The sequence below is a fragment of the Myotis lucifugus genome, unplaced genomic scaffold (assembly GCF_000147115.1).
Source record: "Myotis lucifugus unplaced genomic scaffold, Myoluc2.0 scaffold_252, whole genome shotgun sequence".
In the NCBI taxonomy this organism is placed as follows: Eukaryota; Metazoa; Chordata; class Mammalia; order Chiroptera; family Vespertilionidae; genus Myotis; species Myotis lucifugus.
In genome coordinates this window covers 976,806-999,843 of record NW_005871300.1, presented here as the reverse complement: position 1 = coordinate 999,843, position 23,038 = coordinate 976,806, and the positions used below count along the sequence as shown (strand labels likewise).

Below are 23,038 nucleotides of genomic sequence, written 5' to 3'. Positions count from 1 at the left end.
TAGTCTGTATATTTAAATTTCAACCAATCTGTACATACTTTTGTAAATAATATGGTTATGGGTCTAATTATGTTTTTTCTTGATGGATATTAGATATGTTACCATTATTGTTTTAAATGATCACATTTGTCATCTCTTTCTTACTGAATTAAAATACCATCCCAGCCATTCTATTTTTATACATAGTGACATCAATTCCTGGACTTCTTCTTTATTTCCTATACTTTTGTTAGCACTATTTACTGATGTGCAGTAATAATTTTTAGTTTTGGGCAAACTGAACTGCATGGGCCAAACCCAGCTTACTCTTTGTTTTTGTAAACCAAGTTTATTGAAACACTAGAGGCCTGGTGCACAAAAATTTGTGCACTCGGGGGGAGGAGGGGGTCCCTCAGCCTGGCCTGTGCCCTCTCGCAGTCTGGGACCGCTTGGGGGATGTCCACCTGCTGGCTTAGGCCCGCTCCCCAGGGGAATGGGCCTATGCTGGCAGTCAGACATCCCTCTGGCAGCCTGGCAGCCCTTGGGGGATGTCCACTTGCCAGTGGGGACCAGGCCTAAGCTGCAGTCGGACATCCTTAGTGCTGCTGAGGAGGCGGGAGAGGCTCCCGCCATCACTGCTGTGCTGGCAGCCTTCAGCCTGGCTTGTGGCTGAGCAGAGCTCCCCCATGTGGGAGTGCACTAACCACCAGAGGGCAGCTCCTGCATTGAGCATCTGCCCCCTGGTGGTCAGTGTGTGTCATAGTGACCAGTCATTCCCAGTCTTTCTGCTGTTAGGGTCAGTTTGCATATTACCCTTTTATCATATAGGATAGAGGCCTGGTGCATGGGTGGGAGCTGGCTGGTTTGCCCTGAAGGGTGTCCCGGATCAGGGTGAGGGTCCCGCTTGGGTTCCTGTCCAGCCTGGGTGAGGGGCTGATGGTTGTTTTCAGGCTGGTCAAGCCCCACCGAGTGGGGACCCTCACCCCATGGAGGTTTGGCCAGCCTTGGTGAGGGGCTGATGGCTGTTTGCAGGCTAGTCACAGCCCCTTCATGGTGGGGGTCCCCCCTGGGGTGCCTGGCTAGCCTGGGTGAGGGGTTGATGACTATTTGAAGGCTGGCCACAGCCCCATCAGGGCGGGGGTCCCGCTGGGGTGCCTGGCCATCCTGGGTGAAGGGCTGATGGCTGTTTTCAGGCTGGCCACGGCCCCCAGCCACCCAAGCTCCCAGTGGAGGCTGGCTGGAAGCAGGTGTCTGGGATTTATTTATCTTCTATAATTGAAACTTTGTTGCCTTGAGTGGAGGCCACAGCCGGCAAGGGCAGGCGGGAAGCTTGGCTTCCTCCATCGCCGGGGCAACCAAGCCTCCTGCTTGCTCCAGCTCCGTGGCTGCCGGCCCCCATCTTGGTTGGGTTAATTTGAATATAGTCGCTCTGATTGGCTGGTGGGCATAGCAAAATTATGGTCAATTTGCCTGTTTCTCTTTTATTAGATTAGATGACCATCTGCGTGTCATCTATGACTGCTTTTGTGCTATTTTAGAAGGGTTGAGTAGTTGTGACAGAGATTTTATTGCCACCAAATGAGAAATATAACTGTCTATCCTTCTTCAGAAGAGTTTGCTGGCTCTTGAATGACTAATTTGGTGGCTCTTCAACCAATTTATGGGTATTAAAAAACTAAGCACCTGCTGATATTTAAATATCACATGGGTTAACTGTTTTGAGCAAGAAATAATATGAAATATATAAAAACTAAAACAAATTATAGAGTTAACCAATTATCAAAACCAATCCTATATAATGAGAGGGATATGCTAATTAGCACTTATATGCTAATTAGTCATGACCAGTATGCAAATTGACCATCACTCCAACACACAAGATGGCCGCCCCCATGTGGTCAAAGATGGCCGCCCCACGTGGCCACAAGATGGCTGGCAGGGGAGGGCAGTTATGGGCAACCAGGCTGGCAGGGGAGGGCAGTTGAGGGTGATTGGGCTGGCAGGAGAGTGGTTAAGGGTGATCAGGCTGGCAGGGTACTGGTTAGGGGGTGATCAGGCTGGCAGGCAGGCGAGCGGTTGGGAGCCATCAGTCCTGGATTGTGAGAGGGGTCCCAGATTGGAGAGGGTACAGCCTGGGCTGAGGGACACCCTCCACCCCAGTGCACAAAATTCATTTTGACATATTTGTACTTGTTTTTCATTTTTAATAAAGTTGTCATTTCAGGGATAAAGAACCCTAATAGGGATCATATTGAATTATGTTTTAAATAATGTTATCTTTATTACAGGAAACTTCAAATAAACATTTTACAAAGTAGAAGTAACAATATAATAAACCCATAAGCCAGTGATTCTCAACCTTCCTAATGCCTAGACCCTTTAATACAGTTCCTCATGTTGTGGTGACCCCCAACCATAATATTATTTTCGTTGCTACTTCATAACTGTAATTTTGCTACTGTTATGAATCATAATGTAAATATCTGATATGCAGGATGTATTTTCATTGTTACAAATTGAACATAATTAAAACATAGTGATTAATCAGAAAAACAATATGTAATTATATATGGGTATTTTCCGATGGTCTTAGGCGACCACTGTGAAAGGGTCGTTTGACCCCCAAAGGGGTCACGACCTACAGGTTGGCGACCCACAGATTGAGAACTGCTGCCCTAAGCAGACATTACCCACTATTCCTAATGCCGCGACCCTTTAATACAGTTCCTCATGTTGTGGTGACCCCAACCATAAAATTATTTTTGTTGCTACTTTATAACTGTAATTTTTCTTCTGTTATGAATCGTAATGTAAATATCTGATATGCAGGATGTATTTTCAGGGGTTGTGACCCACAAGTTGAGAACCGCTGTCAGTGATTTGTTGATCATCATTGAGATTCATTGTCTCATTAGGGTTTACGTAGTGGTGATATTTGAGGTTTACCATTTACCTACTAGAGGCCTGGTGTACGAATTTGTGCACGGATGGGATCCCTTGGCCTGGCAACCAATCAGGGCCATGGGAGGTTGGCCGGGCGGAGTGGCCACGGGTGGTTGGCTATAGGAGCTCACTGACCACCAGGGGGCAGCTTCTGCATTGAGCATCTGCCCCCGATGGTCAGTCATGACCGGTTGTTCAGTCACTTAGGAACAAGTGTTTGGTCACTTAGGCTTATATATATGGATTAGCTGAAAATCTTCTAGAAAGTAAAAACTCTCTACAGTAAGTGTACATTTACATTTGTTACATTTAGTTACATAGTTAGTCCAAGTATACTTGGTTACATTTAGTTACATTTAGTTACCTAGGAGTGTGCACAATTAGGTGTACAATTGTAATACAAATCAATAATGCAATAATTAATAAATAATAATATGAGGATAAACTCTGTTTTGTGTATCTACAACTGTAAACCTGCTTTTGCCCACCCCTGTAGTTCCTGTATAGGAAAAGCAGAATAGATGCTTGAATCTTTTCATTTATTTAGACATTTCAAAATATTTCAATTTACTGGAAAGCTCAGAATCTAAATCAATATGATTTTTATTGGTTGAATTGATTGCTTATTGAGTACCACTATGTTTGTTACCCCAAACTTGGCTACTAAAGCTCTGTTAGTTACTGTACTTCTGAAATCCTTTTGATTAGAACTCAGTAGTTTTTCTTTCTAACCGGTTAAATTAGATGATCCAGATTCCTCAGGTATATTTTTAGACCCAGACCTGGAATCCCACTGGGTTTCTGATAACTAGAACTTGAGATCACTTTTTATTCTTTACATGGTTTATATATGTACTGATAGGAAAATAATTCACATATTGAATTTGCTGTTTCTGAATTCTACTTCTCATATTTTCCTTTACATAGTTTTTTTTAAATGTGTAAAAGAAGTGTTTTATGCTTATTAAAGATATCACCTACCAATCATTTTGTAGCATTAACTATGGTATTGAATTTCTTTTTGTATGTGAAAAATGTCACTATTGGCTATCCATCTTTCTTTACTGTATACTTGTTTGGAATTTAATTATCATGTTAGAAATATATATCCACAAAATTCAAAATTGGAAACTTAAAGGAGAAGAAAAACATTTTAGCTTTAAATTAGAAATATTAAGCAGATTTGTCTACATTTTGCCTATATATAAAAATGTAAAATTTATCCCAATCTAAAAATTTAAATGAACATGTAATGTATTCTAACCTAATAAGTGACTTTATCACTACCTGTAAGCATACCTGAAGAAACAAACAATAACCAAAAAAACCAAAAAGTGAGCCCAGCTGGTATTGCTCAGTGGTTGAGCATAGACCTATGAACCAGGAGGTCATACTTTAATTCCTGTTAGGGCACATGCTCGATTTGTGGGTTCGATCCCCTGTTGGGGGCTTGCAGGAGGCAGTTGATCAGTGATTATCTCTCATCATTAATGTTCTCTCTTCCTCTCCTTCCTCTCTGAAATCAATACAAATACGTAAATATTTTAAAAAGTGAGGCAAAATGAATAAACCATAATATTGAATGCCAGGATCTGACTTCTAATTTCTCCCTCTGAGGTGATTAACTGAAATTTTACATATAAGTTATTATCCATTCTAAACTCAAATATCATAATAGAATACGTAGTTGTTGTTTTGGCAAGACATTTTTAAAGCAATGATATAAATACATTAGATGAGTAATCTCTGTGCTCCAATTTGAAACTACATTAAAGTATCAATATAGGACATTAGTGTCAACATTAATGTATGAAATAATTGTATATACTAATCAAGAACTTTACTTTAGAAACTTTCTGAAAGAGCCTCAAATTAATGCAATTCATTAATGGCATATTCCTGAATCATGGGTTATGAATATTATATCAGAGCAAGTCTTAGAAATAGAGAGAGAGAGAGAGAGAGAGAGAGAGAGAGAGGGAGAGAATATGCAAATTAGGCAGGATGTCCTAATGGTCATGACCAGCTCAGGAGGAGGTGCCTGGCGCTGGCCCAGAGCCTAAGAGAACAACAGACAGGGTGGCCCGCACCCGGCCCTGGAGCCAGAGAGTACAACACACAGGGGGGCCGGCCTCCAGCCCCATCCCCGTGGTTGTGGTGCTGGGCTGCTGGGGCCAGAGCGGAGACACAAACCCGCAGTGGGGGGCGGGTTGATTCTGATCAAGGGCATATACCTAGGTTTCAGGCTCCTCCCTGGCTGGGGCCCAGGTCAGGGCTCATGCAGAAGGCAACTTATCAAAGTGTGCCTCTCACATTGATGTTTCTCTCTGTCTTTCCCTCTGGCTTCCATGCTCTCTAAAAATCAATGGGAAAATATCCTCATGTGAGGATAAAAAGAAAAGAAAGAAATGTCATATCCTATGAAAGACACATCTTGAAAATGCCTAAAGAAAGTTGTCATTTTTTTGTGGTGAAGGGACTGGAGTCCGTGTTGATGAAAACACCTTGGCAGGTGTGGCGGCCAGCAGTGGCAGCAGCAGCGGGGTGATGGGGGTGGTGCCTTACCCTGATCAGCCTGGTTGCCTCCCGCAGAGGGAGGCCATACTGTGGCTTAGACCCGCTGGCTCCCCATGGGGAGCAGGCCTAAGCCATCAGTAGGACATCCCCTGAGGGCTCCAGGACTGTGAGAGGGGCAAGCTTGGCTGAGGGACCGTGCCCCACCCCCGCCCCAGTGCACAAATTTCGTGCACCGGGCCTCTGGTTTAGTATAAATTTTTGGAATCTTTTTTGAAATAACTAATGTGGTTATGTTTTGTCAAATATGTACTAAGTAGAGAGTTTCCTATTAGTGCAAATGTGCTTAGAATAACAACATAAGACACTGTTTTATGAAAGTAACAGTAGTTCACTTCGTTATAACTATCAAGAAACAAGTATATAACATAAAACTCACTTTTATTTGACTTTTACATTTATCTAATGATATATAATTTAATGACTCTTCATTATGAAAATCACTAAAAAATAACAATTTGGAAATATATATTTAAATTTTGATGATGAGTTTCTCTATGTCAGAAAGAAAGACCAGATATCCTGAACAAATATTTTAATTTAAACAAAAAGTCCTAAATATCTCTCACACACATACACATGCACACACACACACACACATGCACACACACCTCACAGGAAAATAATGCATATTAACTGAAGCAAAAACAAAAACTGACAATAGCAACATAGAGAGAGATAAGCACTTTATAAACTCGTTATTTGCTTCTGGCATGATTTTGAGGTTTCATTTTTCGGATGAGTGCATAATTACAGGAGAAAGGCGACAAAGCCACCACACATACAAAGCTGGGTGACTCGCGGGGGATGCCTATTTAAAGCCAATGTCCTGGAGTGTGACATGTTCAGTCAATGAGAGAAGAAAGAGGCTCCACACAGACAGGAAAATAAGCAGACTTCTCTGCTTCGAATTTAGCACCGGGGCTATGGGAAGTATTAAAGTAGATAGTCTGCTGAGAATTCAAAACCTCAAACTGATATATGGATTAGATTTGTGACTTAAATGTCATCGTACTTTCAGTTCCAAGCAATCGGAAGGTGTAAACTGTTTTTAAATTTATTTCTGATTTTTAATGCTTACAGTTGGCAGAAGCAATCATAGCTTCTCTCTAAAGAAACTCTCCTTAAATACAGGATTCAAATAAGTTTTTATTAATAAAGACTCAGAGCATTAGAAAATATAAGGGAAAAAGCACTATAATGAGACAATAAGACCAAGCTGAAGTATGGAAACAAAGTCAGACTTCCAGTGTTTTCAGGTTTTAGAAGGATTTCAGGAATGGAAAGCCAGTATGTGTGTGAGTGTGTATGTGTATGTATCTGTGTGTGTGTTTGTATGTATCTGTTAGTATATGTCAGTGTGTGTGTGTGTGTGTGTGTGTGATTCAAAATAAGTTTTAGGAAGAGGAGACTATGAAAGATGGCCAAACAAATTAAGAAAATAACCAAATGAAACTTCAAAAAATGAAAAATAATGTTGAAATGTATCATCCAATTAACATCAATTAGAGATAATAAAATAAAGAATTGGTAAAATTAAGGAATAACTAATGAAACTACACATTAGACCATGGAACCAAATATGGGGATTATGCAGGATATTATGAGAAACATGAAGGATAGCTTGAGAGAATATTTGTCAAAGCAGTCTTAGTATCTATCAATTAGAGATATCTCTCCTTTTTATATCATCTAATGTCTTTCAAGAAGGGATTAAAAATTTATCCAAGGATTTTAATTTTCTCCAAGAAAAATGTTTTGTAATAGTTTTATTCTGAATACCTTCTTATAAAATTGATCTGTAAATTAAATGTCATTCTAAATAAAATTATGTTTTTCTGTGAAACCTGACATTTATTAAATTAATATAGAACCAAAAGGATCAAGAAGAGCGAAGACATATTTAAAAAATGAACAATTTAAGATATTGACTAAATCAAATAACAACTGTCATATAACATTAGCAATTAAGACAATATGGCCTTGTCACTGAGATTGTCAAGGAAGAGTCCAAAGAAAGAAAATAGAGATCTACAAACAAATCCACATAAATATAAGAACTATATAGATAGAGCTGTATTTGCAGATCCATGGGGGAGAGGATGGGTTATTAATAATGCTTTGGGAGCACTTGATTATCCTTTTGAAACTATTTGAAATTTTTGACTATAGTAATCTCAAATCAGTTCTAGTTGGAGTAAAGATTTGTGTGCAAAAACAAATATTTTCATATATTTGAAGGAAATAATTGATCTTTATGATATAATGACAAAGATGTAAGCAATTAATACAGGGCCAAACAATAAACAATAAAGAGAAAATGTGCAAGCATGTAGAAAGTTATTGAGAAATTTGACTCCTGCAAATTAAGATTGTTTTCAACCTAAACATCCTATAAAGTACAAAGATAAATTATAAACTTGTCTTCACTAATGCAAACTTGAAGGTATATGTAACACATAGAACTGACAAAGGATTAGAATGAAGGATATGTGAAAAATCTTCTAAACACAACTTAAAATCTCCATAATTACCCTGTAAAATGAGCAGAAGGCATAAATAAATATTTTCTACTAGAGAAGATAAGAATGGTTAATAAACCTATCAAAATACACTCAATATTACTGGTATTCAGGGAAATTCAAATTAAAAAGAAACAATAACATTGTTTTTAATCTGTTGAATTGACAATCCCCAAAGTAGACATAAATCAAGTTATTAGAGTGCATAGAACAAAATTTGTAATTTTGCTTGCTGGTAAGAGGTAAAGTGGTATAATCTCTTTGTGAAACAATTTGTCATTACTCTTTTTTCCCTTTTAAATTTGAAATGTCCACACTTTATAACCTAATACTTTCAGCTGTAGGAATAGAATTGCTGAGAAGCTCTTTTTAATGTGAATGAGAAGACATAAGTATTCATGGCTAAATTTCTTGCAATAATAAAATATAAGAATTAATATATATGGCCGCTGACAGAACAATAAATATATAAATTGAAGTATATACACAGGAATACTATGTAGCACTGAACATGAACTATAATTAAATGCACAAACATGCAAAATTAAAGATCCAATAGAAATGGAAAACAAGATTCAAGAACATGGTTACTCTGTGGATGGGATAATGAATGGGATGGAATTGGGCCTTAAGAGTCATGATTATCGTTATTATAGATAGTATGTACATAGGTGCTTATTTCTCTTTGTCTTTGGTGGTCCACATATTTGGTCATGCTTCTCATTGAGAATTTACATTGAATCACCAGCTTTACCAGGACATCAACCTATCAGTTTGTTTACCTGCAAAGCTAAGAACATACTTGACACATAATTATCATACAAAAATGGTTGCTTAAATAATAGTCTTTAATATTTCTAAACTATTCCATTTCTACTTAGCATTTAAGATGAAATGTCTTTTGTTGCCATAGTGAATTGTTGGTGCTTTACTCTAATAGGAATTTAATTGGACAGACTTTTGTTATTTTCTAACATGCAAAGGTCAGTGATATTTTAATATTTTTGGTCAAATATGATAAACATTATCATGATTTTCCATGACATTTCACTTCATTATCTGCCTATATTCTTCAAACACTTCAAAATCCAGGCAATTAATGGAATTCATGAAATATTGATGGGGAAGTATATACTGTACTAGAGGCCTGGTGCATGAGATTCGTGCACTGGGGAAGGGGAGGGTGCAGTCCCTCACCCCAGCCTGCACTCTTTCTCAGTCCAGGACCCCTTGGGAGATGTCCACCAGCCGGCTTAGGCCTGATCCCTTGGGGGGTTGGGCCTAAGCCGGCAGTCAGACAAACCTCTTGTAGTCTGGGGCTCTAATAGACCAGGACCCCTCGCTCCTTACCACCCACCTGCAGCCTTGCTCCTTACCACCGCCACTGCACTTGCCAGCCATGAGCCCATCTTCAGGCTCAACAGCGCGCCCCCTGTGGAAGTGCATTGATCATCAGGGGGCAGCTCCTGCATTGAGCATCTGCCCTCTGGTGGTCAGTGCACGTCATAGTGACTGGTTGTTCCACTGTTCAGTTGATTTGCATATTGCACTTTCATTATATAGGAGGATAGAGGTAGACAGACTTCCATGATCCTCATAGTCATAAGTAGCTTATCCACAAAATGAAGGAAATTTCATATTAAAGAATGTAATAAAATGGAAAAAAATGAAAAATAAGTGAGATCGAAAACATCTCTAAATCTAGTGCTTGCCCAAATAAATGGCTCCTCATGACCATTTTGAAATAGTTTTCTTAAAAATCAAAGAGGAATTCTAAGACCAGAGCTTTGACATTTAAAATATTTTCTTGTAATGTCCTTCCTCTCTATTGAGTCATTAGAACATTCTATTCTGATCCAACCATGTGGAATGTTTAATTGACTTAATCTTGGGTTTTAAATTAGGTTCACAACATAAGAATCAGAATTCCAGCCCTGCCTCTTTGGTCTTTATTAACTTCCTCCTTTAACAAAAAGAGTTCACATCATGTCACATTTGGTCCTAATTTGCAGGTGGAGACTGTGTTCTTCATAAACAAGAGAGTTTACAATTCTTCCATGTTCCTCTTTTGTTTTCTTTCTAATTTCTCTTCTTCAGGTTATACTTCTCAATGGAATCTTTCTTCTGATGAAATTACCTTTCCAATGTTTATATTCTCCCTCATTCTTTCAGACATTTGTTGGCAATCTAATTTATTTCCCAAATCATATCCTCTTTTACTTTATATTTATTGCTCTGAAAAAACACAATCTCAAGAAATCAGTGAGCATTTTCTTACACTTTTCTGATACTGTATCTTGAGCTTATAGTTAGTGTTTTAAGATACCCATGTTTATAAATAAAGAAGGATGAAGAATGGGCATGGTGATAATTAGAAATTCTGGACACTGTGCCTGTCCTCCCCACTCCCCACTCCCCACTCCACACCTACTTTCCATTATTCTTTATTTGGTTATCCTAAGCTAAATATATTTTAGCCACTGGAATGGCTCAGAGTAGGCTTAGATGAGTCAATGCATGTTGAGGACAGATTTTCTGGGCACATTTGGGACAGAATATTTTTGTATTTAAGAGAGAACTATAGTGCTCACTTTGGCAGCATGTATACTAAAATGGAATGACAAAGAGAAGATTAGCATGGCCACTGATCAAGGATGACACACAAATTGTGAAGTGTTCCATATTAAAAAAATGAGAGAGAACTATTACAGCAATATGTTCTTTCTCTGACTAGATGTGAACCCCCAAACATGTAGCTTTAATCTCAGTGGCATGTACATGGTGAGGGGGACAAGCTTTAGAGTAAACCTAACACTGTGCCCTTGAGGAGAGTTAGGAATCTGAGTCTGTGATAACACCTCTGAGCCTCTGGTTCTGCTGAAGCCCCTCCTCACCACAGATTCCTCTTCTGTCAACTGATAATTTTTCTTATTCTTTTAAGCCATTTTAAGTTGGACTTCCCATTACTTGTAGTCAGAGTAATGCTAAGGGTTTCATTAGCCTTCATAAAGTGTCCATTATGTGTCAAATCCTGAGATTGACATTTTACATATTTTATAACTCTAACTATAGGCCCGGTGCACAGATTTGTGCCCTGGTGGGGTCCCCCAACCTGGCCTGTGCCCTCCCGCAATCCGGGACCCCTTGGGGGATCTTGGGCTGCTGGTTTCTACTCAATCCCTGCAGGCCAGGCTGAGGGACTTCAACAGTGCACAAATCCATGCACCAGGCCTCTAGTAAGCATATAAGATTTTTGATTAAACTCTTCCCTCCTTCCCTCCTCCCCGCTTCCCTCTGAGATTCATCAGTCTCTTCCATGTGTCCATGCCTGTGCATTGAGTGTCTGCCCCCTGATAGTCAGTGCGTGTCATATCTACCAACTGAACGGTTGAACGGTCACTTAGGCTTTTATATATATATATATAGATTAAGGTTCCTCGGCCTGGCCTGTGGGGATCGGGTCAAAACCAGCTCTGCAACATCCCCTGAGGGGTCCCAGATTGCGAGAGGGCAGTTCTCTGGTGATGCATCCCAGAATCGGGCTTCCTCCTCTCTTCTCCCAATATTATGTCACTTTCTCTCTGTATCTGTCTCGCTTCTTTCATCTCACTTTACCCTAAGTTTGGTGGTAACTGACAACTTGTGGGCATTTAGCTGAAAAATGCAATTATTTAGCAAGCAGGATTGTCGAGTAACACTCCCTCCATGTTCTGCGTGGAGTAGGGTTCGGTATCTGAAAGTGGGGCCGCACACAAATGAGAGAGAAATGACACAAGATAATTTTGCAATATTGGAGGACCAGGCGGGCAAGTCCTGAAGGACTTCCACCCATGCTCAGGCTGCTCCAATCTTTTATTGATCTGGAGTAGCCCTTAGGGTAAGGAGGTTTCAATGACACAGATCAGCAGACAATTTCCAGGAATAGACAAAGTATCTGATTAGCTCATCAATAGATGATTTCCAGGAATAGGCAGAGTATCTGATCAACAATAATCAACAAGGATCTACATAAGTATCTAAGGAATTAAGTGAACTAAGGTGGGGATGATGCTTCAACTATTATTACCTAAATTAACTGGGTGTTTCCTAGATTAACTGGGTGGTACACAGTTCTGACCTTTGCTAGGACTTCAAAGGTTGCTAGCTTTTGGGGGTCTCTGTCTAAACTCAGCTAGTGAAGACAATGAATGGACTCCGGCACAGGATTTATTTAGCCTGAAATCTGGTCAGCCTAGGGCAGGACCCTATTCAATGTCAGGCTCCCGCCCAGGGCCTTTCCACCCAGGTGGAGTCCTGTGGTGGCAGAAACCTCCTTCTTCCGACCTTAGCTGCTCCTTCACCTCCTTCCCTCCCCAAGGTTGCCCGCTGGCACTACTGTCCGCCCAGAAGGAGGGGAGCTGTGGCTGGTTTCCCAGGTGAGAGTGGTAGCAGGAAAATTCACTGCCTCCACTGGAAATCAATATTAAGCGGATGGGCCTGCATGGGCGCCAGACGTTGGGGCCGCAGCCAGTAGGTCCTGCACATCTCATCATTTAGCTGATTGAGTCGAAAAGTTTCTGTAAGGGGCAGACCCATGACCACTGCAATGGGCTAGAGCAGCCGTTCTCATCCTGTGAGTTGCAACCCCTTTGGGGGTTGAATGACCCTTTCACAGGGGTTGCCTAAGACCATCGGAAAACACATATATAATTACATATTGTTTTTGTGATTAATCACTATGCTTTAATTATGTTCAATTTGTAACAATGAAATTGGGGGTCACCACAACATGAGGAACTGTATTAAAGGGTCGCGGCATTAGGAAGGTTGAGAACCACTGGGCTAGAGGCTGGTGGGGAGCCAGACCCGAAGTGGGAAGCCAATGGGCTAGAAGCCCGGTGCACGGATTCATGCACCAATGGGGTCCCTTGGCCTGGATTGGGTCGAAACCAGCTCTCCGACATCCCTTGAGGGTCTCGGATTGTGAGAGGGCAGTTCTCAGGTGACACACCCTGGAACTGGGCTCCCTCCTCTCTGGTTCCAGGTGCATCACCCGAGAACCGCAGCTGCCAAGTCACCGCAGCTCGGCAGCTCCTGCATTGAGCATCTTCTCCCTGGCGGTCAGTGTGCATCACTGGTCGGCCGGTCACTTAGGCTTTTATATATATATATCTATCTATCTATATATATATATATATACATATATATATATATATATAGATAGATAGATATATATATATAGATAAATAGATAGATAGATAGATATATAGATATATAGATATATAGATATATATAGATATATATAGGCATTGCTTAAAAGCAGATCTCTCAGCCTCAGCAATATTGATTTGGAGGCCAGGTAATGAGCTGCTATGGGAGATTCCTGTACATCACAGTGTGTTTAGCAACATCCCCGGCATTTTTCTGCTAGATGACAGTAACACCTTCCTGTTGTAACAACTAAAAATATCTCCTGGTAGTGCCAAATATCTTCTGGGAGACAAAATCACATGTGATTTAGAAAAACTACGTTAAAGGATAGCATATTTATCTAACTTATACATGAAGAAACCGAGAATGAAAACACTTTAGTGTGAATGGATCAAAGACTATAAAACTAGCCGAACTGGTTTGGCTCAGTGGATAGAGCATCGGCCTGCGGACTCAGGGGTCCTAGGTTCGATTCCGGTCAAGGGCATGTACCATGGTTTCGGGCACATCCCCACTGGGGGACGTGCAGGAGGCAGCTGATCGATCTCTCTCATCGATGTTTCTGGCTCTCTATCCCTCTCCCTTCTTCTCTGTAAAAAATCAATAAAATATATTTTTAAAAAAAATAAAAAATAAATAAAAAATAAAACTAGAACATGCAGGCAGCAAGGCTTGGATCCAAGTGTTTGTAATCCCCAAACTTTAACTCTTTAGCTTCATTAATCAATGCACAAAGAAGTACACTTACTACATATATAGCCATAGGAAGGTATTTATTCAAATACAAAGTGGTGGTTGCTAGTACTGTTAGCATTTTGATATATGGTACCAGTACATTGAAAACCCACTGCTCACCAGGCTGCATTCACAAATGAACTATTAATGTCCCACACTGGGCTGTGTTATCCTTTTATTTAGATGAATCTCTGCAAGCCCCACAACTTCTTCAGTTATTGCTAGATAACATGTGTTTTTTATTTTAAGAATATTTTACTTATAATAACAATGTAATTTCAGAAATTAAATGGCCAGTCGAATATAATTTTTCAATTCCTTATTTTAATTTAATTTTTCTCCTTTCCTATAACTCAGTCTTCTTTCAGGCTAGAAACTGCAGTGAGGCAGAGTGGGGATTGTGTTCAGTTTTTCTCTTTTTTCCCACTTCTCTTTCCCCTCCTGCTCTACTCACTGTTTTGTGGCTCCTAGTCTGAGGCTAGAGTTTGGAAAGGAAAGAGAGTTGAAGACAAGGAACAACTTGGCTTGCATGGTTCTTATGTTCTTTGATATTAGTGTTCTCTGAGATTGGTGGATATGCTAAACTTTCCTTTTGAGATATTTTGGAAGATAATCAAAGATAATGATTTCTCTCATAATTACAGAGGTAATGCATTTGCTCTGGGTTGTCATGCATAACTCTTTTTTTAACCCCCAGACATTTCCTATATTTGGATAAACTAAATTAAACTCAGTCTTACTAGATATCAAGGTTTCACATCTAATCAGCTGGAAATAGGTACTTTTGACTCAGCATTGTTAGAAGTATAAACCTCTCTGCTTTGTATGTCTCTAGCCAATATACTTCTTACTTTTAGAATTTTCCAAGCTTCAGTCCAGTTTCAGTCTCAACTTCTATAACATTTAAGTGACACAGGTAAATTCCTAGGAAAAGTTTCTCTCATGATTGCCACTTACCTTGAGAGGGAGGTAATCATATCCCTTCTCTCTTGTATGAGATGTCAGAGGGAAAATGCCACAACATTCCTACAACGTTCAAAAAGGAAAGTCTCTCTGCTTGTTTGTTCACATCCAACCTCTTTCCCTAGAAGGGGGTAAGTCAAAAGTCACTGGATTGGTTTAGATCACTAATATCACAAGACCAGCATTCATGGCTCTTCACTGAGGACTACGGGGATACTTGTCACCTTTGTGTTGTTCTCAGCTTTTGTGACTTCTCCCAAAACTGAGACAGAAAGCATCCGCTGTTAGCATCTTGTTAGGCACCGATCAAGAATAGACATGTTACAATGCATATATTGAGAGATAAGGGAACTGACTATGGTCTTGCATTTTTCTCTTAACTTAGTCAATTTGGAGAAATTATGTGGCATTTTAAGCCTCAGGTCCCTCATCTGCCAGAAGAAACACCGTATATACTTTACTGGCCTTAATTGCCTGACAAATAGTAGGTTCATAATAAGATGGTCATGGGAGGTAGTACTAGAATAGGTGCTTCTCTGTCTTGGAATTTGAAATATCATTAGTCTAAGTGACCATTGAGCTTAATGAAATTAGCCAACCATATCATTAAATGTCAAGTTATGTACCTGTCCTTTGATTTGTTTGACATGGATTAGAAGGGGCAGAGAAATATATCTTTTGCTAAAATCAGGCAAAAATGCTATTTATTGTAACCATTTTAAGCCTACATATTACATGTACTTAACTATATTGTACATTTTGAAAAGTATACATAAAATGATTAATTTCTGAAATTCGAATAGTTTGGATTAGTTGTTTATTGTGCTACTTCTGCATAGGAAGAGTAGACATTGTAGTTGATTTCCTCAAATTCATCTTGTCTCTCCCTGACTGCCTAGCCATTTAGGCTACTGGCCCAAACTCCACATCCTAGCTGTGATTAATCTCAGTCAGTCAAAGTAATCCCACCTGTCTTGTTAGCAACTGGTTCAGACACCTGGCTCTAAGCACACTTCTGATTGACATTCTACTACTACCTTATGAGTGAACATATGACCTATGTTGGGCTTTTAAAACTGGTGGGAGGGTATTTTTTACAATTTGAGAAAGGCTCTTGCCACTTTGCTTGCAACAGGCAGAACTGAGGAAACAACTGCCACTGGAAGCCATCCTACAGCTGCAGGCGGAAGCAGCCTCAGGAGGAGGCTCAACACTGGACCACAGTGTTCGACTAGAAAGAGCCAGGGTCCTCATGACTTTCCTGAGCTGCCCTTCTTTCTTCTGGACTTGCAGAATTCTGAGCTAGTAGACTCTTTTGTCTTTAACCATCATGTAAAAAGCAAAAAGAAGACCATCTCTAGAAATGTGGCCTTTTCGAGTTTTATTTTTATCCTGATTTTGGGCTTGTGTATTATTTATTGAAATATGTTTCCTTATTTGTTCTATTTAAGCCTTTCCATTTCAGCAAGAGTAGATTTTTAGTGAATGTTTCCCTATTTTAAGCTAACTTTTTAAATAGCTGATTTTTTAAAATATGAAAATGCCCAAGATTATAGTGTCATTTTATAATCATAGTGTGTGGTATTTTTACACCCGTGATATATATGTATATTTTAAGAAATCACTGTTTAAATTATCCTATTATTGTAAGAGCTATTATTCCAAGTCACCCACATACACCCTTTCTCTCTAACTTCTGTTTTTATCATGGTACCATTTAGCTCACTTAGGAATCTTATAACCTTCAGTCTACCTCTTATGCAAATCCATTGTATTCTCTTACAGTCTCTCTAATCATACCTTTTCTCTTCTGTAAAAGCTAAATATAGTTTACATTATTTTGCCCTTTTCATCCTTTATTTTCATCCTTTAAGATGTTACTATATATATTCTATTCTATACATACACATATACATATACATATGCATATACATATATGTATACATATATGTATATGCATATGTATTGGAAGAGAATATGTATATAAAATATATTTTAAAATACATATATATTTAATATTGAAATAGAAGGCAAAAGACAAATAAAAAAATAAAGAAAACAAAAATAAATTAACAAAACCTTTGCTAAAAGTTCATGGTAAAATTCAACATAATAATTGGCAGAATCTGCCCATTCGGTGTAGCTCAGTAGTTGCACATTGACCTATGAACCAGGTGGTCATGGTTTGATTCCCAGTCAGGCCACATGCCCAGGTTGTGGGCTCGATCCCCAGTGTAGGGCCTGCAGAAGGCAGCTGATCAATGATTTTCTCTCATCATTGATGTTTCTATCTCTCTCTTCCTCTTCCTTCCTCTCTGAAATCAATAAAATCAATAAAAATATATTTTTAAAAATTGGGAGATTCTGCTTGAGGACATTATGCCAAGTGAAATAAAACAATCACAGAATATCTAATACTATGTGATTTCACTTACATAATGTATCTCAAATAGTCATGTTCATAGAAGCAAAGAATAGAATGGTTATCAGGACCTGGGGGGGAGAAAAAATGGGGTGTAAAATTTCATTTAGGCAAGATGAATAAGCTTCCAAGATCTGCTGCACAACATTGTGTCTATACATAACAAAACTGTATTGTACAGATTTCATGTTGTGTTCTTACCATGATGCAATAAAAAAAATCTAATGACAACATCTGTTAAAAGTAAATAAAACAATCTTTCTTATTCAAATGATTTTAAAACCTTGAAAGGAACACCAAATTTGTCCTTTAAATTTGTAGCATATGTATTTTGAGGGCATCAAATTACAAACTAAAAACCTGTGAAATGAATTAAGATATTTATATTTCAATTAGCTAGCACCTTTACCTAAAATTTATTTTAATATGCTACACTGAAAACAGAAGTAATTTACATTTGGACTTCAAGAATGATGTCTATAAGTGCACATAAATTGATTTATACTAATTAAAAGTAACCATAAAAACATATGAAATTATAGTATGTTTAAAGTAGCAAAATAACCAATAAAATCAATTTTTTATCTTTGTGCAACATAATAAATATGTATGCTCACTTTTTATAGAACATCGTAAAGTAGTTCTTTCTATTCCAGAGAGTCTATATAATCTATAAACATGGTTAAGAAATTAAAATTGTAAGCATATTTTAAGGAGTGTATTATCACTAATATACAATAAACACATGATAAACTAAACATAGGGAATTTATTGTATGTGATGATTATTCATTTTCATCTTTATACACATCTTCTTTACCCAATATTTTATTATCATATCGGTTCTTAATTACTCTTTTCTCCAGAGCCACAATAAAAGCCTTATTCATTTTTCCTACTCTTTGACATTTTTATTTATATCTCAGTAAGCAGTTACTGCCTTGTAAATTTTCTAGCAACATATTCCCCTATTTTTTCTACTTTTTGTCAGATTATTCTTTTTAAACAGTTCTGAATGGTTTCTTTTATTGATATGATTGATGTAAGAAAACATTAGACTATTTTGCCTTGAGGCTTCATCCTTTTCCTTTCTTATTTCTTAGTAGATGGTAGGTAGTTGAGTAATAAAGTTAGCAGTCATTATGATATTTTAATGAGCACTTATGTCTCGTATAGCACCTTACATTCATTCACCCATTTCAGTTTTATGACTACTTGGACGAGGTGCCTAGAATTAATATTCACATTTAGGGGTGAAAAGCTAGAGGCTTAAAGATGTTAATTCCCCAGGTGATATTTCTATTAAGAGGTAGAGTCAGCATAAGAAGCAGGAGCTATGTGACTTTGGAACCCAATGTATTAACTCTGATGTTTTCTGCTTCCCGTTTGCTTGCATGGCTTCACCTGTTATTTTTGGAAACTGTTGACATTTAATTTCTTCTTCTTTTTAAATATGTTTTTATTTATTTCAGAGAGAGGAAGGGAGAGGGAGAAAGAGATGGAAACATCAATGATGAGAGAGAATCATTGATTAGCCCAGTGATGGCGAACCTATGGCACGTGTGTCAGAGGTGACACGCGAACTCATTTTTGTTGGTTGATTTTTCTTTGTTAAATGCCATTTAAATATATAAAATAAATATCAAAAATATAAGTCTTTGTTTTACTATGGTTGCAAATATCAAAAAATTTCTATATGTGACACGGCACCAGAGTTAAGTTAGGGTTTTTCAAAATGCTGACACGCCGAGCTCAAAAGGTTTGCCATCACTGGATTAGCCGCTTCCTGCATGCCCCCGACTGGGGATCAAGCCTGAAATCCAGGCATGTGCCCTGACCTGGAATTGAACCTGGACCTTCTGGTTCATAGGTGGACACTCAACCATGGAGCCACACTGGTTGGGCTAATTTCCTCTTGATTTACAGATCATACGACAGTTAGGTCAGGCCTAGTGAGAGATCTTCCTGTCTCTTGCTAGACATTTTTGAATGCTTGACACATAGAAACTAGTCAGCTGTCTGAAAATGAAAACCCCAAAATTATCCTTATTCTTCAATTGCTGTGCTATACTTTTGGAGGCATCTTAAAAAAATGTATACGTCTCTTCCCCTCAACCCAATTTATTTGTCAGGTGTTGATAAATGTTTTCCAGGATTCTTATAAATTGCCAAATCTAGGCAATGATTTCAGAGAATTTCTGGTCAAATAATAATTCTCAGTCTTCAGAACTATATTGTTATACTTATAAAAATCTTTTTAGATCTTCCAGGAAATGTAGATCTATTTTATAGGGCATCTGGTCCCTGGATGCTTTAGATATATTCTTTTCTCCTCTGAAATAACCACTGTATACTATTAATTTCATACACACACACACACACACACACACACACACACACACACTTTCTCTTATGTTAGGCTAAAAACCAGGCTGGGAAAAGTTCTTCAGAGTGTTAACCTCTTATCTTATAAATAGAAATTGTGACACAATTGGTTGAATTTTCTCATAAGTTATTTATTTGGTAGTGCTTTTATTTAGTTATTTAATAAATGCTTATCTTAAAAACCTAAGCATGTAAATATGATTGAGAATTATAATATATTACTTAGATCAAATGGGAACACATTACTTAAAAAAGGTTGGCTTGCTGTTGGCTGTAGGAATGACCCTTCCTCCCTACTTGGTGCTCAAAAGTAGGATACGTTGTCTTTGCTCCCCTCACTCATTGTCCTCAATATCTGTGCCTCTAGTTATGCCATCTTGTAAGTCTGATCATTCAAAGGAACCCAATGAACTTCAGCACCTCTTGTCTTTCTTATAAAGTACCTTAATTTTTCCTTCCTGATTCCTGTCAAGTGAAATGTACAAGTATATGTAAGAAATATAGTATATATAAGAAATATACTATGTGAAATATAACTTTTGCTAATGTACATTAGAGCAAGTAATACAAATGCATATTTTCAGCAACATTCTAGAACTAATAACTAGGAAAACTGTAATGCATGAGTTTCCATAGGTGCAGTGTGACAATGAAATTAAAGCCTGTAATTGCCAGGAATCAAACCTGAGACACTTTGGTGTACAGTCTGATGCTCTAACTATCAATGTGCCCCTGTAATTGTATATGCGTAGTAGTCTACTTTACTTAATCATATTTTTTCCATAATGTTAATGAAGGTTTGTTCATTTTTTTCTATTCTCTCTCTCTTTTTTTGTTAATCCTCACCTGAGAATGTTTTTTCCATTGTTTTTCAGGGAATGGAAAGGAAGGAGGGAAGAAAGGACAGAGAGAGAGAGAGTGAGAGAGAGAGAGAGAGAGAGCTATGTGAGAGAGACATATCGATTGGTTGCCTCCCACAAGTGCCCCAACCAGGATAGGGGAGCGAACCCAAAACTCAGGTATGTGCCTTTCACCAGGAATCAAACCTGAGACACTTTGGTGCACAGTCTGATGCTCTAACTATTGAGCATACACCAGACCACTAGTAAATACTGAAAAAGGAAAGTTGGCCAAAAGACAAAGATCAAAGAAAAAAAATTACTCTATTTACATCTTTGCTTAGTAGTTGATTATTAAGTGCTATTTTTGAGGCACCAAATCTAGGTTTATTTTTCAGAATATCTGTGTTAAGAAGCACTCAGACCTTTTTGCTGAGTGTTTTGGAAAGAGCTGCATAGCATTTAGGGTTTATTGAGAATATGACGAGTCTATCTTGGAAGAAAAGATTCTAAATTCACTTTGGTCTTTTGTGCAATTTTTTCCATGATCTGTTTTCCTCCAAAACCCCACTTTTGTTTCTTCTTAAATTCTTCTTTAGCAATTTCTTCCAGCTTTAATTATACAGAATTACATGAGAACATCCCTAAGGAGCTTTTGTTTTTTCATATCAAGCAAACTGTCTCCTTTGTTTTCATAACACCTCAAGAATATCAGCTAGTTCTTATTTACAGGTCAGTCCTCACCATAATGAGAAGATTCTGTGATTATATTGGCAATATCACTCCCATGTGTGTGGTTTTTACAAAACCTAAAAGGCTGTACCTACGTGGCCAATCCACCATTACTCACATTTATCGGCTAAACTTGCAGGGTCAGCAATCACTAACAGTACATACAGACAACATTAGTGTTGCTTCATTTTGAAGAAAACGCAAATAAAATGGCTGTAACTACCTCTTTGAGAGTTCATGCTAACAACTTAAAAAAAATCTATAATTCAGAGGAAAATAAAAGACAACAGAAACACTCAGCAAAAACGTCTAACAGTGTCTGAGCCTCATATGGATAGATCATCCTAACAAACTCAAAGACTCTCAAACAAGAAAAACACACCCCTGTATATCCCTTCCCAAAAGTGACAAAATAAGTTCAACTATAAAAATAAAACAAATTGAGACCCATTTTCTGTGAATCCTTTAATAAGGCAGGAGTGAATTATATTGCATGATCCTTAAAATGTTATGCTAAGTCCTTTTAAAAATTAACTCTAGAATTTCCTTTGAAACTAAGAATTATAATATTTTAAAGATTTCTAATGTTCTTTTTAAAATAGTCACCATAAGACAGTCCATCAAGTCTACAACATAAAATTGGGAAAGTTTCCAAATTTTATAGCTGTCTTATATCTTGAAGCCAAAACGTTTAATGAGTCTCTTGGTTCTAATGTTCTTAACTCAGTTGAATGCCTGAGCATTTTGGATGAGAGACATTTTTATCACTGTCACAAAAATTGCAACTTTAATTTTAATGACTCCATCAAAAATTTATCAAATATGTTGTTTTTGTGAGGTCTTTTCAAAAATGGATAACAGGCAAGCTCCCCCTCTTCTTCCCCTAAGGCTCCCTACCTCTGCCTTCCTCTCTCCTATGCTCCAAGGGCCCTTGTTTTGCCTCTGTAACTGGCTGTTTGAAAGCCCAGCTGACTCACTTTGACTATCTCTGTAACTTTTTAAGTAAACTTTCTCTCATCATTTGAAAAAAAAACACAAACTTACAAACAATTTAGAAACTCATCCATTTTGTCTTAAAAACTTTACTTCAGCTCAATATATGAATTAACCATCTATTTACACATGGCAGCTTTTAAAAATGAATCTGAATTGCAGTTAGAAATCCAGAACAAAGGTTTCCAACAGTCAGCTCACTTTTTGAAATGAATTAATCATTCAGTCAAGCTATCAAAAACTATATCCCCATTCTCACTTTCTTTTTCTTTACAATAATAGTTTCCTATTAAATACAGGAAAGAATATTAATTTGAGTAAAAACCTTTTGTAATTTCAATACTTTCTTACCTGTCTTAAGTAATACTTGATATTTTCAATAGTTTTATGGAAAAGATTTGTTTATTGAAATGTTTTTTAAATTTTATTTTGCATCTCGGTTTAATTTTTTATTATGTTTCTATTAATTTTTGGGAGGTGGCATTGGCCAATAACATCATATAGATTTCAAGTATACAATACTATGATACATTTATCATCTGTATATTGCATTGTGTGCCCACCACCCAAAGTCAAATAATTTTCCATCTCTATATGTTTGGCACACTTTATCATTTAGTATGTGCCTCCTTTTCCTTCTAGTAACCACCACAGTTTGTTGTCTATGAGTTTTTGTTTGTTTTTCTTGTTTTTCCAGTTTTAAACTGAATAGTTTTTAGATAAATGAGTTCTCTATAAATACTGTTCACTTTTCTAAATATT

General features: G+C 37.8%; 1 protein-coding gene and 1 non-coding gene across 2 annotated transcripts in view; both read left to right on the top strand.

The window, feature by feature from the left end:
* The window catches only part of LRFN5 (leucine rich repeat and fibronectin type III domain containing 5), a 295,046-nt gene that overhangs the window by 104,308 nt on the left and 167,700 nt on the right, over positions 1 to 23,038 (top strand). The window lies entirely within an intron of this gene.
* On the top strand, positions 10,602 to 10,706 carry LOC111827934. Its single transcript, XR_002831683.1, has one exon. It is a non-coding gene; the product is annotated as a U6 spliceosomal RNA (small nuclear RNA).